Raw genomic sequence first — 19,565 nt, forward strand, 5'->3', positions numbered from 1 at the left:
AACTGGCAGTTCAGTCCAAGGAACTGAGGATGTGGTTGTCCTCAGGCCCTGCGGTGCTGAGTATTACACAGGCCCTCCCCTCCCTCCACAGGCCCTCCCTCGCCGCCCCCCTCCAGTGGAGCTCTGGTCCTCTCAGGCATCAGCCAGCAGTGCTCAGACCACCATGTGGTGTCCAGGATCAAATCTGGACCAGGAGAGTGTTAGACATATACCCTAACGGCCATACTATTTCCCTGCCCCCATATCGAGTTTAGACTCCTGTATTTTTGTGATCTCTGAATTTCTGGGATTTCGATTCCATTGATGTCACAGTGTCCAATTTGGGGAAGAATAGCTCTAGTAGGAGTGTAGGTCCTGCAGCTGAGGTGTATGTTCCATCTCTCTGTGCTTTTAGGCTTTTTACAATTTCCCTTCACAGTTTCTGTAGTTCTCTGTGCATAGTTGCTGCATATATTTTATGAAGTTTGTCCTTAGAAATTTTGGTTTTGGCATTATAAATGGTAGTTTTTCTTATTTCAGTTCTAATTTATTGTGCACACATCAAGATACACATAAGAGAGTTGACTTCTGTTGATCTGTAACCCCAATGCGTTGCTTCATCACTGTCACTGTCATCCCATTGCTCACCGATTTGCTCGAGCGGGCACCAGTAACATCTCCAATGTGAGACTTGTTGTTACTGTTTGCGGCATATTGAATGCGCCACGGGAAGCTTGCCAGGCTCTGCCGTGCAGGTGGAATACTCTCGGTAGCTTGCTGGGCTCTCCGAGAGGGTCAGAGAAATCCAACCTGGGTTGATTGCATGCAGAGCAAATGCCCTACCCACTGTGCTATCGCTCCGGTCCTGGACTCGATGCGTTGCTTATGAAGTACTAATTCTTCTGACCTTTTTGGATGGGTTTTATTTTAATTGGGGTAATGACTGTAGAGCTCACTCAACAAGTTGAACCTATGCTTTGCATGCAGTGTGTCGGATTCAGTCCCAAACACAAAATGATGCCCCAAGCACTGCTAGATGTGGCCCCTCAAACAAAAAATCCCACACAAAGTAACTGGGGTTAGCACTGATTAACAACGCTGTGTATGTTTGCAGATTCTAAGTTCACACCTCCTCAAGTGTATGTTCTTACAGCTTGTTTACCATCAATGTACTAGTAACACTTTGCTTAGTCCCTCTTCCTTTCTATCTGGTAACCCTCCTGCAGTTAGAATTCAAGGGTTTGTGTGTGTGTGTGTGTGTGTGTGTGTGTGTGTGTGTGTGTGTGTGTGTGTGTTTGGTCCATTTGTTTCTTTTCATTGCACACTAGTGAGGCAATTTGGTATTTTTCTTCCCCTTTCTCACTTGTTTTCTTAGCATAATCTTCATTTCCATTTATGTTGCTAGAAATGACAAGAGTTCATCCTTTTTTGTAAATGAGTATTCTGTGTCTATGTACTGCATCTCCATCCACTCACTTGGTGTTGGGCATTTAGCTTGTTTTCGTAGTTTGACTATTATCAGTATTGCTGGAGTGAACATAGAAATGTATCTTTTCAAATATGTGCTTTAATATTCTATTTTTGAGGGGGGGTGGGTTGGGTCACATCCAGGGCCCTTTCTCCACACCTCCGATGATACACAGACTAATTGTCTTTGCAGTAATTAAGGTTCGTTAAAGTAGAATGCAGGTGCCCTGATGGTTAATTTTGCAGGCCAACTTGGCAGGACTCTCCTGATCAGTTCTTGGGTCGAACGCTGTTCTAGATGGTTCTTTGAAGGTTTTGTTTGTTTGTTTTTTGTACTTTGGTTTACAAAGCTGTTAATAGTGCTCCAGGTATACAAATGTTCCAACTCCAATCCCAAACCATCGGTGTCAGCATCCCTCCACCAATGACCCAGGTTTCCTTACTACTACCCAGGCTGCCTCCTGACCTGACACATTTCCAGGTTCAGTTACAGTTTAGTGTGATGGTATTTTTTTCAAAGTTGAGATTGAGTCTTCAAATTTCCTGTCAAAATGTAGGTGGGCTGTCACCAATTAGTTGAATGAGATGCAGCTGACCTCCCTGGGTGAAGAGGGGGTTCTCCCTGAAGATGGTCTTTGGATGAACTATCAAATCTTCCCTGAGCCTTTGGGCTACACGTTTACCCCGGAGATTTTGGGCTTTCATCCCCAGCCCCTTCAACTGTGTGATTCCATTCTTTAAATCTCTGTTGATTTATTCATCCTGGTGGTCGTGGTTCTCAGGAACCATAACTAATGCAGAGGTTTTTTTTTTTTATCTTAGGAGTACATCTTGGTATTCTTAAGTAAAAGTGGATTTTGAAAAAATCTTATGTTTGGATCGCAGCCTTTATAATACATTTTCCAACAAAACTGTAACTGTAGAAGACAAAGATTTGGGACTCTTTTATGCAGAGGATAGAAGAGTTCATGGGAAATCTTTTATGATCAGAGACATTTGTAAACGATTTGTGAGTGAAAAACTTCCAACTTGTCTAATTGTGATGCCAAGTTCCACCTACTAGTATGAGAGTTATCAGAACTGTTGCTTTAGTCCGTAAAGAAAATGCATAGTGCTTGCTGATGTTTAAACATAAAGTGTTTTCACCAAATGGAGCTTTGATAAGAGACTTCTGAAGAATTCTTCTTTCGCGTGTCTCAGTAGGATTTTGCTTTTCACCTATTCCTTTTGTTTACTGCTATTTCATGAGGTGCCTACCACTGCGCTGAGCTAGAAAGACCAATTTGCCAGCTATTGACAGGGTTTTGTAAAATATTAGGGAGTCATTTGAGAAGCTGGGAAATAAAAGTATTTGATCTGGGCTCCTTGCCACTTTGAATAAAATTGAGATTCATTCAAGGACAACGGGTGTGGGGGGAGGATGAAGATTGGGGCAGCTTCTGCCACAGGGTGTCTGTTCTTGCTCAAGTCGTTTAAAAAATCTCAGTCTGTGGGAAAGCCCTTTGCCTAGTTATTTTCACTTCCACCCAGACTACCGTTAAAGTTGCAAACCTGGAACATCATTGTTAGTGGAAAGATAAACAAAAAAAACCCAGAGAATGTTGGAGCCGGCAGTGGTCAGAGCCACATTCTAGAACAGCATCTCCATTGTGCAGACGCTTAGCTTTAAGGCCCAGATACGGTTCATGGTTGACGGGAAAGTTCAAATGCCCTGAGCAGATTATTGGGTATAGGAAGTTGGACCTCTCAGACCTGTCTACACACACCAAATCCCAAGCAGAGTCAGAGACAAGAGTTATCCAGCCCTTCCGTGTTACCCTGTTTCCTTCCGTGAAACTGAACTGTACAATACCTCCCATTTGGAAATGCGCGAGGTTGCAAAGCATTGATGCAATACTCACTAGAATTTCTGCCGTGAAAGAGTCATTTTGTTTCTCTATATCTTGAGGAAATGACAGCCTGTGTCTATTGAAAATTTGTTTTGTAAGCTCTTTGCAAGAAGGAGTCAAGTATGATTTTATGCATCACTGTATTCGTGGTGACTAACATAGTCCTTGAAGCATCACACAAATATCCACTACAACAAAGAAATCACTGCTGGGTGAGGGTGTGCATGAGGAGGTAAAAGCTGTGCTTGGACTTGAGTCACAGTATAGCAAGTAGTGTGTTTGCCCTGTGCAGCCAACTTGAGTTTGATCCCATTTGATCCCCCGATCACTGTCAGGTATCATTCCTGATTGCAGAGCCAGGAATAAGCCCTGAGCATCGCCAAGAATGGCTTCCAAACTAACATCAACAGCAAAGCTGTGCTAAGCTCTTTGGGGGAATCTGATCCGTCCGCATAGTGATCCCATGAATTGGTCAGAGTTAAAATTTGAGACTGCAGGCAAGGATACAAAACGGTGAATGCCAGGATCAGAATTAGTCTGATTCCATCATGAATTATTAGAGAACCAGGAGACTTGGGAATTGGTTGGTGTAGGAGGAAATATACCTAACTGCTGATAAATATGGGAAAATGTTGATGTGTCATCCTGAACTAAAGAATTGGCTTAGCGTGAAAAACGTCAGAAGAGTAAGTAGAAAAAGACTGACCTGTTGGAGGTAGGTCTAGATAAGTTAGAGTTTGGGAAGGCTGGGGTGAGGCTGCATGGAGAACAAGTCATTCACTCTCGAGCTCCTCGTGTGAGAGGGTGAGAGACTTGTCTTCTGAACCCGAGTCAGCTAGAAGATGCCGCCCTCTCATGCTAGCACATGAGACTCATGGTTGAGACATTGGCTCTTACCCTCAGGATTTATTTTCACATGGTAAATCTGAAAAGATTTACCAGCTTGAATGCAGGCATAGAGAGGAGCACCATGCTTTGGAGATGGCCACATCTTTGGGGTGCCTGTACTCCCGCCTCACTGGGAGAGAATGTCTCTGAGTTTTGTGTATCTGCTCGTGTGATTTTTTTTCTATGTCTAATGCCAGACTCCTGTGTAGGTGGTGAGGAAGACATCCTGTCTTTGGCCTCTCCAGAGAGATCTAGGTCACTGATGCTGGAACAGCATTCCTTGACTAAGGCCTTGTGGGGGTTACTTCATCTAGGGCTCAAGTATCAGGGTGACAGGTGTGGGTCAGAGGCCCTGAGGTTCAAGTTTTGTTTGGTTTTCCTCCTACCTTATTTCCAGAGCCTCGTTTTCAAATGTGTCAGCCTCTCAGAATCATCTGAGCACCTAAATGCCCACTGCCCAGATTCTCTCGTGGCATCGGGTCTAAATTCATTGGTTCAGACAGAGGTCCAAGAGCTTTTGAAGGATCCTGGGTGGTTGTGATGTCGAGTCCATTTGAGATTCCTTCCTGCAGTCTCATGAGGCTCCCGTGCAAACCACCATTGATTTTGTCTTCCGCCTTTGCTGTGTTCTGGCTGATCTGGCATAGGGGTCGCCCTCCTGACCTGGATTAATTCCCAAGGATGTCAAAGAATTTTTGCTCCATGGGCTAGGGAGGGCAGGGGACAGCAGGCTTCCATGAAAAGCTTGCCATGAGGTATGAAAAGTAATAATCTCTTTTACTTTTTACAAATAACAAGCTAATGAGTAAATCTAACTAAAGCAAGTATGAACTAGAAAAGGTTTTTTTCTTTTTGGGAGGGGGTGTCACACCCAGTGGTACTCAGGGCTAACTCCTGAGTTTGTGCTCAGGGATCATTCCTGGTGGACTCAGGGGGACCATATGAGATACCAGGGATCAAACCTGGGTCAGCCACATGCAAGGCAAGTGCCCTGCTCACTGTACTATCCCCTGGCCCCCTGAATCAGAAAAGTTTTATGGTAAATCTGAGTGTGGACTGTCTACTCACAAATGGGAAAAAAATCACACTAAATGAATGCCTTTATAAGGAAAGGCTTTAATAAAACTGACTCAAGAAGAATTAAAGGAAAGAAAATGACCAATTATCAGGGAACAAGTTAAACCATTTTTCCATAAAACATCAGGCACAAACAGTTTCCAGTTGGATTATTTTAAATTACCAAGGATCAGATGGTTCTAAAGTTGCTTAAAGGTGCTTGAAAACAGAGAAAAGAAGTAAAAGCTTCTGAATTGTCTTTATGAAGCAGATACAATATTGGTATAAAATGACAGGCGGAAGTAGCAGTTCAAACTATTAGGGAAGCAATTGAAACTTTTCTAAGACTATTGATCACTGTCACTGTCACTGTCATCTCGTTGCTCATTGATTTGCTCCAGTAGGCACCAGTAACGTCTCCATCTTGAGTAAAACTATTGATAGAAAAAAAAATCCCAAATTAAGCATGAGCAAAGGGAATCTAGCAATGTCAAATAAGATAGCAGCATGGCTAAGGGAGGTTCATTCTAGCAAATCAAAGGCAGATCAATAGTGGAAATCTGCTAATGTAATTCTCTATTTTGATAAAGAAGGGACACAGCTTGATTATTTCAACAGTTAAAGCAAAGGCATTTTCTGAAGGTCAATAGATGTTCTACATAAATGATACAAATAGTAATAGATAATCTTAGGGAAATTTCTACAAATTATTTCCATTATTTTAATGGTAGAACACAAAAAGAAATTTAAGGCTAGAGACAGAGATGCCCACAGCAATAACCACTATGATTTAATAGATGCAGTGAAAGGAGTTTAGAACCAAGGGAATAGTTCTTTTGGTGTTTCAGGAAAATAATACTTCTAAAACATATCAAGAGAGAAATCTCTATTCCCATTTTACCAATGAGAAAACGAAAAGCCAGAGAAATAATTTGCCCAAAGTCACACAGCCTGGAAGTGATAGCAGAGTTTGATTAGAATTTGTACCTATACTGGTGCAGCGGTCTTCAGAGGCTACTCCTGACTGTGTTTGTAAGTGACCCCAGTGGTCTTCAGGGGCTACTCCTGACTCTGTGCTCACAAGTGAACCCTAACTGTACTCTGGGATATATAGGGTCAGAGATAGAATTGGTGTCAGCAGCTTGCCAGACAAGCACTTTAGCCCTTGATAATAAAAGGACTAAAGATTGGGATGTAATTTTGTAATAATATCATTCTCTCTAAAGTTATTAATGAACTAATCCATATTCCTCAACAAGGTATAACTGGAAAAGTGGTTATACATTTCTTAAGATAAATAGGTATTCAGCAATAATCAGAAAAATATCTGGAAAGAAGTCTTAATGAGGAAGGACTTAACGCTGTAGCAATGCAATGAACATGTTAATTTCTAGGAATAAATGAAGCACATAGAACAGTTATTAGAAAAAAGTAGGCAGCTTTAGCAGGCAGACCAAAGACTTTGTTGATAGACCAAAGACTTCTGAGTGGCAGAATAATAGGCAGAACATTGCTTATCCAGTTGTGTAGCTCTGTGCTATCTTCACAGTGCAGTGCAGAGCCAAGAAGCTCTATCAGGAACACACGACCAGCCACGACTACAATATTTGCTGTTGTTCCTTTAAAGGAAAGTTTTCCACCCCCTGGCATGGCATCAAGTCTACATTTAAGTGTTTTTAGCTGGCATTTAAAACTCAAGTGGGGCTATTTGATTATGGTCATTGTCTGTAGTAGGCAATAAATTATACTAGAAGAAAATATAACTTTAATAAATTTGGGGTAGAGAAGGTTATTTTTTTTTCCAGAGGTTTTTTTTTTTTCAAAAGATGCTGTAAACCAGGGGAGTTTTAAAATATAACTACAAACAGGAAATTATGTAAATGCTGGAGCAACAGCAGAAACAATATTAAAAGATAAATGGCAAACTTGGAAAAGTACTTGTAAAACATGGTTAGCGTTGTTTAACATTTATTGGTCAAGGTTCAGTTGAAGAATACAGAACCCACTTTGCTTCATTTAGCAGGAAGGGATTTAATACAGAGAGGTAAGTTGTCGCTGACTCACTGGCAGGGCCAAAGGAAGAAACTCCAGGGCTGCCTTCCAGGCACCTGACGCTCTAGTTTGACAAAGAATATGCCGTCTTCTCTGGTGGTCTCTGAGCAAGAATCAGAGGGGCTGCAGCTAGAGGCATGAGCCCCACTAAGTCACTAGGAACCCCAATAACTCCAAACATGAATACCATAGGGCCTCCTGAGCTGACTCAGTTTCTCATTCAAGTTCTTAATGATGTGCCTCAGGGGCGGGATTGCAGCACTTTTGAGCTGCAAGAGAATTTAGCAGCGGGTTTTGTTTGCTTGTTTGTCTGTTTTTGGAGCCATACCTGGCAGCAGTGGTTAGGGCTTATTCCTGACTCTGTGCTCAGGGATCACTCCTGGCATTTGAGGGACCATATGTGGTTGCCAGGGATTGAATCTGGGTTGGCTATGCGCAGTTCTCAGTCCCAGTGTGTGTGTATGTGTGCGTGTGTGTGTGTGTGTGTGTGAGTGTGTGTGTGTGTTTTAACTTTTCCAGAATAGGAGGGGGAAGTTAAGGCAGGTGCTAAAGAATTCAGTCTACGTCTACAGCTTTGAGTCACTGTAGGGAAAGTTTTGAGAAGCTCCTTCCTCATGAAAGGCAAGTGTCTAATTTTAGAAACAGAGGAGGAGACAGGTATGGTAAAATATTCAGAAAGAGGTGAATTTTGCAGAAGTCTTTTTATTAGCTAGTCGGAAAGAGAAGACATTCTAGCCCTTGCTGGGATAGACTGTGAGACCAGGCTTGACATCCATCTAAACAACACAAAGAGAACAACAGGAAACAGACAATACCATCTGATGTTATATTCCATTTCTGCATGTTTAGAATGTTTCTTGATTCAGGTAACGTCTTAAAGTTCAAACGCATCATTTTCCCTGTTCATGCAGGATATTGAAAATTGCCAATGCTCATCAAAAGACACCTGCTTTATCTCCTCTGTTATTCTGAATGTAAATATTTTCTCCATTGAGAATAACTAGTCAATAAAAATAGTATATAAATCTAAGCTCGCACTGAGGCATGGCCGGGGCTGCAGCAGTTCAACAGAATTCTTTGTTAGTTTCTTCCTCCATGCAGCTCTGAATATGAACGGTAGATCAATCAAGTTCTCTCTTTATCTATGCTGTGGTTGTATTTTATTTTCGTCAACACAGGTAACTCCATAGGAGTTACTCCAGAGGTCAATAAAGAGGAAAAGCTGTTCAACCTTATTGTAGTGGGAGCTTCAACTGAAACCCTCCCCATCCACCCAATTTGGTATGTGACAGATTTGGCATCACAGATGTCTAGGAAAGTGACTCATGGCACTGCGAAGTCAAGACTTTTGTGAAAGGAAGAGCCAATTCTGACTTAGCAACCCCATTGAGGGGGAAATTTCTGATGGAAGGAGATAAACTTTTGAAGGTCACGAGACATATCAGAGCAGGTACTGCCATCGGTGCTTCTCTTAACTGAAAAATACCGCGAGCGCTCTAAATGCCTGTCCAACAGGGACCAGGGGAATAAATGAGGAAGCTTTTATCCACAGACTGTCAGATCTTTTTGGAAAAGAGAGGCTCTGCTTAGCAGCAATAACAAACACAGACGCCACATACGCCTGGGGTTAAGCTCTGATTCTGCCAGTTACTGGTGAACTGTGATGGGGGAACTTGATTAGTTTCACCACTTTCAAAATAGAACTGTTGCTGGGTAAGTGGGGAGTACGAGAAGTAGCCTCAAGATAAAGGTGCTTGCACCTCTCTGCCCTACCCTTCTCAGCCTGGCTTGGGTCAAGACTGGTGAAGTCAGACTGGTGAAGACGGGTGAAGTCAGCTACAAGTCTTACACAGCACAGTCTCTCATGCCCAGCTGGCCTCAGGAAGCAGCTGCCAAGCTGTGCCTGGAGTCCCCTTGTTCTGTAAGGTGTGGGGGATGATCCCTGCCACCCGACTCCTTGGGGAACCCTGGTCTCGGGCTGGAGCAAGGAATTACTTTTTGCAGGAAAGGAAATTCAGTCCTAACTTAGGCACAAGCATTCCAGATCTGTTGCGTCCTGTCACAGAAAAATATTCCAGAAGGAGGCAGAATAGGGAAGCCAGGTAGTTTTTATTGAACAAAATTTACTTAGCATGATGTGAGGGAAGAATAAGAGAGAAAATGCATGTTCAAGGGAGAACGTGGGTTGAAAGAACAAGCCTGAATGACATTTATTTATTTATTTATTTATTTATTTATTTATTTATTTATTTATTTATTTTTTGCTTTTTGGGTCACCCCTGGCAATGCACAGGGGTTACTCCTGGCTTTGCACTCAGGAATTACTCCTGGCGGTGCTCAGGGGACCATATGGGAGTCAAACCCGGGTTGGCAGCGTACAAGCAAACGCCCTACCTGCTGTGCTATTGCTCCAGCCCCCTGAATGACTTTTGGTAGGAGGTTTTAGCCAGACTTTGTCGCAGGGAAAGCTTTGTCTGTTGATCATCCTTGCATAATCTCAGCATGACCTTCAGATTCTTCTGTAGCCTCTTCTTTTGGCTGGATGCAGTGGGGGGCATGTTGAGAGTCCACTTACCCTTCTTTGGGTGGGGCCTTGGGTTTCTACATCTGGGGGTGCCACAGTTTTATCTCTCCATGGAAGCTAGATTTTGCATGTTTTGCATGTCATCAAGATGTAGTTTTCATGTCTTTGGGCTACTTCAGGACCGAGTGATCTTTTCTTAACTTTTATTATTTCCCAAAAGGACGTTTCTAGGGCCCTCCCTACCTATCTGCTTGTAATAGAATAACAGCAAAGAAGCCAAAGACAAAATAACCTCCTTGATCAGGGGTCGATGAGAATTAACTGAGTTACTGTTACTCCTTCTAGTTCTCAGTGACTGTTTTGACTCAGGACTGATGACATGACGTTCTCAGTGATAAATGAACACTACAAAAGATCAAGTACAGGGGCTGGAGTGATAGCACAGCGGGTAGGGCGTTTGCCTTGCACGCGGCCGACCCGGGTTCGAATCCCAGCATCCCATATGGTCCCCTGAGCACCGCCAGGGGTGATTCCTGAGTGCATGAGCCAGGAGTGACCCCTGTGCATCGCCAGGTGTGACCCAAAAAGAAAAAAAAAACAAAAAAAAAACAAAAGATCAAGTACATTAGATCCATTTTACATAGATAAGCGCACATAAAAGTGTACATACACGAAGACAAACATAACAGAATTTTCTAGTGCGTGTTGAAGCTAGTAATAGGTATTTCTGAAGATTTTAACTTATTGAACTGCCTTGTATAATATGTGTGTTTACAAAGTGTCATGTATCATTTTTTTTTAAAGAGCTACTTATAATAAATGAAAGGGCTGCCTTTAATTTTCCTCCTTTTATCATTTTGATTAAAATAAGACACAGCCTGCAGCTTCAGACAGGGGCTCCAGGTCCCTGCAGAGACACGCAGCGTGTCAGCCTTGCTTAGAAACAAGCTGGACTGCAGCAGGACCCTGAGCTTTCGTGGCGGGAGTCTGGGCACCAGCTCCCATCACCATAGCAACCACAATTGAAAAGTTCCAAAAGAAGTTTTCAGTGGAAAAAAAAGCACTTCTCCATATCGCTAGGGGCATAAAAATAAGCAGCTTTGTCTTTTACAAAAGATATATTTTAATGGCGCCCTTCTTTCGTCTATTTCCAAAGCCCCAGATCAAGACTGCTAGCCCTTTGGCCGCAGGTTAAAAAAAAATGACAATATGATGTGTTATATCAGCTCTTGTCATGCACTTCCCCTGGGTGGACACTCCTGCTCTGGCCACCCAGAGGTGGTGCTACTGATTATTAGACAGAGATGCAATGCCCACATGGATGGCACCACCTGCAGAAGAGTTATCGATCACCTGAAAATATTGGACTCAAGTGGACTCTGGACACAGCTGGGCAGCTGGTTCGTGGTGCTGGCAGGACAAGAGAGACTGTGCTGTGTAAGACTTGTAGCTGACTCCACCCGTCTTTACCAGACTTCACCTGTCTTCCCCACTCTGACTTCACCAGTCTTGACCCAAGCCAGCCACTTCCCAGGGTGGCTGAGAGAGGTAGGGCAGAGAGGTGAAAGCCCCTTTTTCCTTGAGGTTTCTTCCCTCACTCTCCACTTGACTGAGCAACCAGCAACAGTTCTATTTTGAAAATGGTGAAATGAATAAAAGCTCCACCATCCGAGTTGGCCATGTGAATTGCTCAACCTCTGGGTGATCAGAGTACTTTCCCAGCACAGACCAGCACTTCTGCAGCCCTGACGGGTCTCTGGAGTCTCCCTTCATGGCTGAGGGACTTGGGCCAAGGAAAGGCCCAGCAGGACTCCCCTGGAAGGGAGCCGCTAGATTCCTCTCCCACACCGAATCTACAATGTGCTCCTGGAGCCCACTCTGAAGAGAGAAGGAGCTGCTGCCCCGTAGGGGTCAGAGAGAGATGCAGAGGAATCAACAGAAAGCAGATGGCACTTGGCAGGCGAATGCCTGGTGCCCTTTTCCTACCCATTTTCCTATTCCACCCCCCCCCCCCCCCCGCAGAAGTAGGGATCAGATGAGCTTTGAATGCCAGTTAAGCCAGAAAACCCATTAATTAACCAATCCTGTGTCTCCCTTCTTGTGCTTCCTCCTTTGCAAAATGAGTAACAAGTGCATACATACTGGTTTAATTTTGTTCATCGTCTGTGTCTTCCACTGGCTCAAAATCTTCCCAGAACACAGCCATGACTCTGGGGCTCATCATTCTATCCTCATGATCAGATGAATAATGCACACATAGCAGGCACTTAATCGGAACATATTAATTAAAGGCATGAATATATGAACCCTCCATAGAGGTCATTAAAATTTGTTCTTTAAATAATAGCTTGTGAGACATTGTTACTGTTTTTGGCATATCAAATACGCAACCGGTAGCTTGCCAGGCTCTGCCGTGAGGGCGAGATACTCTCAGTAGCTTGCCGGGCTCTCTGAGAGGGGTGGAGGAATCAAAACCTGGCTGGCCATGTGCAAGGTAAACGCCCTACCTGCTGTGCTATCGCTCCAGCCCCTGGTGCCCGCTTGAGCAAATCGATGAGCAATGGAATAACAGTGACAGTGACAGAAATAATAGTCTGACAGTGTGCCTTACTTATGCCCTGGCCTCACCAAGCCTTTTCAAGTATTCACATGTATTCAAGTATTCAATACTGGTATTCACCAGTATTCCACACTGTGTTAGACAATGGAATTCTCCTCCCCAAGGGAAATTATGGGAGTGTCCGAGGGGCTGTATTTCACAGTGCAGGGGAGTTGTCCCCAGTTGATGTGCCAACACTGTTGCCTTAGATCTCAGTGACCCTAAAAGGCTGGCTTTCCATTGAGTTGGATCCCCATGCTGGTGTCCCTCACTTGTCCCCATTGGACTTCGGCAGAGAGTGACAGGGACTGCTTCCCCCACTGGTTCTTCCATTCTAGCCTGGGTTAAGTTCTTATTCTCATGATCCAATCAGAGATGCAGAAACTCTAAAGAATAACTTAAATCATCCCCGAGATCAGAATCTACAAACTATTGTTCAGATGTGTGGTCAAATGGGCCCATTCATGGCCACTTTCCTGCTGACCCTCCTGGCCACCCACCTCTTTTCTGGGGGACCTTCCACAGCTCTATCTTCCGGGTCCAGGACAAGCTTCTCCTACCTTCTCTTCCCTTCTTAGGAGAAGGAGAGGTTTTATTCCCCTTTTCTTTCCTTTTTTCCCCTTTCCTTTTCTTTCCTTTCCTTTTCTCTTCTTTTCTTTTCTTTTCTTTTCTTTTCTTTTCTTTTCTTTTCTTTTCTTTTCTTTTCTTTTCTTTTCTTTTCTTTTATTTTCTTTTTTCTTTTATTTTCTTTTTTCTTTTCTTTTCTTTTATTCTTTTCTTTTCTTTTCTTTTCTTTTTTCTCTCCTCTCCTCTCCTCTCCTCTCCTCTCCTCTCCTCTCCTCTCCTCTCCTCTCCTCTCCTCTCCTCTCCTCTCCTCTCCTCTCCTCTCCTCTCCTCTCCTCTCCTCTCCTCTCCTCTCCTCTCCTCTCCTCTCCTCTCCTCTCCTCTCCTCTCCTCTCCTCTCCTCTCCTCTCCTCTCCTCTCCTCTCCTCTTCTCTTCTCTTCTCTTCTTCTTTTTTCTCTTCTCTTCTCTTCTCTTCTCTTCTCTTCTCTTCTCTTCTCTTCTCTTCTCTTCTCTTCTCTTCTCTTCTCTTCTCTTCTCTTCTCTTCTCTTCTCTTCTCTTCTCTTCTCTTCTCTTCTCTTCTCTTCTCTTCTCTTCTCTTCTCTTCTCTTCTCTTTTCTTTTCTTCTTAAACCTTATACCCATCTGTACCCCTGCTGAAAGATACATCTAATTTGCATTGTTAAGTGAAATAGCCTGGCCATCTGCATTCAGGGTGTCTATTGGACCACAGGGAAACCTGGTAGGTGCCTAGTACTAATACCTTTTCCTGAACTTTGCAGGTCAAGGGTCTCTGTTGCAAAATGTCTCCTGAGCTCTCTCTGCCATTTTAGCATGGATGCAGTGGCAGACAGGGTGTAAAAAAATGGGCATGGCTGTCTTCCAGGGGAACTTTATTTCAAAACAAGTGGCTGGCCTGGGGCTTGTAGTTCGCCACCTCCCGATCTAGACAATAAAGCAGCTATATTATCTGGCAGCTATGATTAAGTGCTAAGAAGAAAAATGAGGCATGGAGAATAGCAGGGGACAGATCATGTAGGGATTTATGCTGAGTAAGATTGGAAATCCTTGGAGCATTTGAATAGGGAAAGTTCCAAAAAATATGGCTGCGCCGCAGAGCACACTGCAGAAAGGATGGAATTTTGTGAACTTGGGGGAATTTATTGCAGTGCTTCAGATGCAGGTGTTGGTGATTGATAGCAGGATAGGAATGGTGAGGTATCAGTGAGTGTCAGGATCCTAGATAGGTTTAGATGGTAGTACCAACAGACTTTTGCCGATGGCAAAGAGGAAAGTTTAAAAATGACTTAAAACTTTTAGTCTGAGGAACTGTAAAAATGGTTTTACCATGCACAACAGGTCCTGAAACAACATTATTTTATTCACTCATTTTGTCACAACATTGTTAAGAAAGAAAAAGGGAGATAGTTGTAGGTCAGTGTCGGATGGAATGATGGCATTGGAAGACCTGATAAAAAACGTTTGCTAAACGCTGCACTTTCCAAATATCTATCAATGACAGAGTCTATTGAGAATTTATAGTCCTGAGATCAACAAGAATGTAGTGGCTGGTGCAGTAGGACAGAGGCAAGGGGGTGGTGGGGTTCCAGCCAAGAGTGTCATCAGCTGGCCAGTGCTAATGGTGGGGTGATGCTGGAGGTCTTTGTATTTCCTCTGGGTCATGCATTTTTTTTCCCTTCTGTGCTTCCCAAATGTTGCTTCCATTGAACTCTCATGAGATCACTTGCTCCTGATCCCCTTACTGCTATTATTCATGTTACATTTACTTTGAAACTTGGCAAGTTGGCGGGGAAACTTCTTCCCAAATTGCTCAAAATTCTTAGCTAAGATGCCTTCTGTGTATTGAGAAAGGAAACCAGGAGAGTCAGAATAATTTCTGAAATAAATAAATTATTGTTTTTCTGACAAAAGTACAAGCAAATCCTATACAACCCTCTTAGAATTCTTGGCTGTCTTCTGAGTACTGAGAACAGAAACCAGGAGAGTCAGAGAATAATTTCTGGACTAAAGAAATTATATTTTTTTCTGATAAAAATGCACATCTTATACCACCCTTTCCCACCCCTCCCCCCACTTTCCTCTTGTGGGTACAGGATGAAATATCCTGATCCAGTCAACATCTTTACTCTGCAATGTACAAATGCACCTACCCCAAGTGATGCAGGAAGAATTCTGGCTTTTATATGGAGAGAAAGGCATTGAGTATTGGGTGAGTGTGTGCTCAGGAGCAAGTGAGGGTTAGGCAAGGGGTGGGCAGAGGTGAAAGATGTGGCCAAGGGATTCTAGGAGCTTGGCAGGAGGAGAAGGACCAGCACAGAACTAGAGCAATTGGAGACCTGATGCTTTTGTGGCACGTCATTGTGTCTTTTGTGCCTGTAGTTGGCCTATGTTTAAGGTCATGAATCCAGAAAATTATTAGCCTTCTCCTTCTTTTCCTTTTTATTTTTTGTCACAGTAAACATGACACCTGGCACTCTGTGCTTGCATCTGCTCATGCCTTTGTTCTATTTTTGCCTGCTCTGTTCAGTGTGGGTGTTTGGCATGATGGACGGAGGTTTGGAAGTGCTACTCCAGCTGTCCCCTCCAGGCCCACTGCTACCGAATTATCCTGCAAGCCCTCCTGCTTGGCACGGCTTTCTTTAGTCTTTGCTAAGCACAGTCATCAGCAGACCTTTGTTTTGACACACTATCATGCGCTTGGCAATTCTCTCCAAGAGTCTTCTTGGAGTATTGAACATCTGTCTTCAAGATTTCAAAGTTTGAGGTTGAGGGACCACCAACCACCCCTGAGTAGAGCTGAGAACCATGAAATTGATGGACCTTCTGGATGGTTTAAATTTCCAGTCAAGGGCTATGCAGGTACACCTTGTATTTAACATGGCACAGGCCAGGAAAAGTCTTTTTTTTTTTAGATTGTGGGATGCTTCCATGGAGCAGTTTTAAAATAATTTAGTGTTCTTGTTTTTGTTGTTGCTGAGCTTTATCAAATACAGAATACAGCAGTTGTTCATTGTCCTGGCTACCAGACAGTAAGTTACAACAAGGTAGACAGGGGGAAAAGACGCAGGTTGGGGAAAAAGGTATTTTCACATTGGCTTCCAAAACTATTCCCAGAAAAAGGGGCTATTTTAGGAAGGTATCTGAACAAGTCAATGGGTAGGTGAAGTGGGAAATACTGGGATTTACAGGTATTAAGATGAGCAAAGAAATTTTGAAATCTCTGAGATATGGGGATAAGAAAAGAGGAAAAAACTGGGGTGGGGGGGAACAGAGGCCCGGGAAGTGTGTCATGTATCTATACTGTTAGTCACAGAGAGAAAGAACCAAGAGGCTACTAGTATTGTTGCAAAAATACGTCTATCTATAGTTGTGTCTCTCTCTCTCTCTGGGTCTTTATTTCTATATTTCTTTCAATCTCTCTCTCTCTCCTCTCTCTCAAGAAATTTGTTGCAAGGAATTGACTCACGTGGTTACAAAGACCAAGAACCAACTGAAAACTAGATATCTAGAAGAGACAATGGTGAGGTTTGAAGCCCCAGAACCAGGAGATCCAACTGTTAGGATTCAGTCCAGATCAGAAGGCATGAATCAGGAAGATCATTGTCCTAGCCCAGGCAGGCACAGTGACTCAATCTTCCTTCATATTTTTGTTATTTTGTGTCATTGTTGTTCAGTCCCTTGCAGAGTGAATGAGGCCTAGACCTTGTGGGACATGTGATCTGCTTTACTCACTCAGCCTACAGACCCGGTGCTCATCTCCTCAGGACAATCTCCCCCACATCCAGACACACCCCCAAATAATGGTTGGTCAGATTCCTGGCTATCTCATGACATAATTAAGTTGACATATAAGTGTAGTTATCACACTGATCTTGTTGATAAAAAGATCAAGGGATATTTTGCATATTGAAAATGAATGTTTAGTCTGAGGGGGTCTACATCTTCATACTGTAACTCTTGTGGAAATCTTTAGAAAAGTGTACCATGTACATACATGTTTGTATTTTAAGCACAATAGGAGGTGTGCTTCTGTGAGTATATGTGTGTCTGGGCATACATTTGTGTGTCACCTCTGTGGAAATTTTTTTTTTTGGGTCACAACCGGGGATGCACAGGGGTTACCCCTGGCTCTGCACTCAGGAATTACTCTGGCAGTGCTCAGGGGACCATACAGGATACTGGGAATTGAATTTGGGTCATCTGCCACTGTCACTGTCATCCATTGCTCATCGATTTGTTCGAGTGGGCACCAGTAACGTTTCTCATTGAGAGACTTATTGTTACTGTTTTTGGCATATCCAATATGCATGGGTAGCTTGCCAGGCTCTGCCATGTGGGCTCAATACTCTCAGTAGCTTGCCAGGCTCTCTGAGAGGGGTGGGGAGATAGAGATAGAGAGAGAGAGAGTAAGAGAGAGAGAGAGAATGACAGAATATTAAAAGTGGAAGAAACATTCCTTTGGGGTGGCAAGAGAGTAACAGTGGAGTGAGTAGGACATTTTCTTGCACATATCCAACCTAGGTTCAATCCCTAGCATCACATATGATCCCTTAAGCCATGCCAGTAGTGATTCCTGAGCACAGTTAGGAGCGAGCCCTAAATACATTTGGGTGTGGCCCCCAAACCAGAAACAAACAAAATTTCCTTGTGGAGATTGATTGTAGAACAGGGATTGGGTGAAATAGCAATCTAGAATTTTCCAGAAATTAGAGGCCCTGTCATAAATCTTTTTCAAGTGAAATAGGAGTTTCAGCTAGTCTTGTCTAGACTATATGGGAGCCCTATTATGACAATAATGTGTTATGTAGATTTTATTAGTCTGATAAAATACAAAGACTTAGGCTACTAGATTCACGTTCTAATCATGATGCTATTCATTCTGAAGGAAGCCAAGCATCTTTCTTTCCTGACCTTTCTAGTTTTCTTCAGTTGCTATCTTAGGACAACTTCTACTTTCCCCTTTATCAAAGGCACTTTTGACCATATTTAATCAGATGCAATAGCTAGGGTTGCAGATGTGATTTTGTGCAGTAGCTGGGTTGTAGGGACCTGTAAATTGGAGTTTTATTCTGAGACTTAAAAATATAATTCAAAAAGGCAACTTGCTTTACATGGAAGTTCTAGCACACCAATTCTATAAGATGAACTGTATTTTCAATCAAGTTTCTAAACTGCTAGATGACAAAACACAAGTGCAATGCATTCCTGAAGTCTACAATTGGGCTCTGCGGCTGTGCATTCATTTATAACATCACTGGCTGCTCTTCAGAGGGGACCACCTCTCCTTCTTTTCTCTTCTCGTTTTTTTTCTTTTTGGGTCACACCTCAAAATGCACAGGGGTTAATCCTGGCTCTGCACTCAGGAATTACCCCTGGCAGTGCTTGGGGGACCAGATGGGATGCTGGGAATTGAACCCAGGTCAGCCGCGTGCAAGGCAAACACCCTACCTGCTGTACTATCACTCCAACCCCTCACCTTCTTTTCTTTACCATGGTGGATACAGCATCATTAGTTTGGGTCAGGTATTGAACTTGAATCATCAGATACTAATCGGGTAAGAAATGTATTAGGAATAATTTACAAAACACACAAGTTCTTTTTTCAGAGTGACAGTTCAGGTAGAGAAAACTTAAACTCCCTAGGAAATTTATATCATAGCTACTTAAGATGCAATAAAAGTTGATTTCAGTAAGGATTACACAGTTTACCTTAAGTCCATTTTAGTGCGAGGAAAAGTGAAAAGTATAATCTGCTCTTTAAGTATTTCCCATTAATATAAATTACCCCGGTGAAGTATTTGGACCTGATTTCCCTGCTAAGCGAGGTAGAAAATTTTACCAAAGTTTTGTGTCACTAATACTCCTTATGTGTTTCACTCTGTTAGCAATGAATCATTTAGCATAAGTGAGAGTCCCTCAATGGAGTTTGAAGAACAAGCACACCTCCCCCTCTCTCTTGCTAGTTCTCTGTTCTTAGGCCACCACTTCCTTCTTTCTCTGGTCCATGGGCTCCTGAGTTCACAACCTCAGGTGATTAGAAGATGAGAACTTTCACTCCCACTTTGTTTGATCTCCAGAAAGGGGAAGGAAACTAGAAGCAATTGCCAGTGAATGATGCTTTAATCAACGATGCCCATGTAAGGAACCCTTCATAAAACTTTTCAAGAATGGGTCCAAAGGGCTTCTGGATTGATGAAGATGTAATTTGGGGCAGAGTGGCACCTTTAGAGAGGTGTATGAGAGATCTGTGTCCTTTCCCCTGTATAGCTCTTCATCTGTTTGTTGACATACATCTTTTGTAAAAAAAAATAATAATAATCAATGTTAATTTAGAGTGTGAACTGGCTTCCAGAGTTCTTCGAGTCACTCCAGCCAATTACTCACACCCACCAACTCACAGAGGTGGGTCATGGGAACCTCTGATTGATAGTTAGTCAGAGGTACAAGTGATAAACTAGAGTTGTGATTGGTGTCTGAAGTGGAGGGCCGTCTTCTAGGACTCAGAACTTAACCCTGGACTCGGATGCT

Source organism: Sorex araneus, chromosome 3, assembly GCF_027595985.1.
Source record: "Sorex araneus isolate mSorAra2 chromosome 3, mSorAra2.pri, whole genome shotgun sequence".
Classification (NCBI taxonomy): domain Eukaryota; kingdom Metazoa; phylum Chordata; class Mammalia; order Eulipotyphla; family Soricidae; genus Sorex; species Sorex araneus.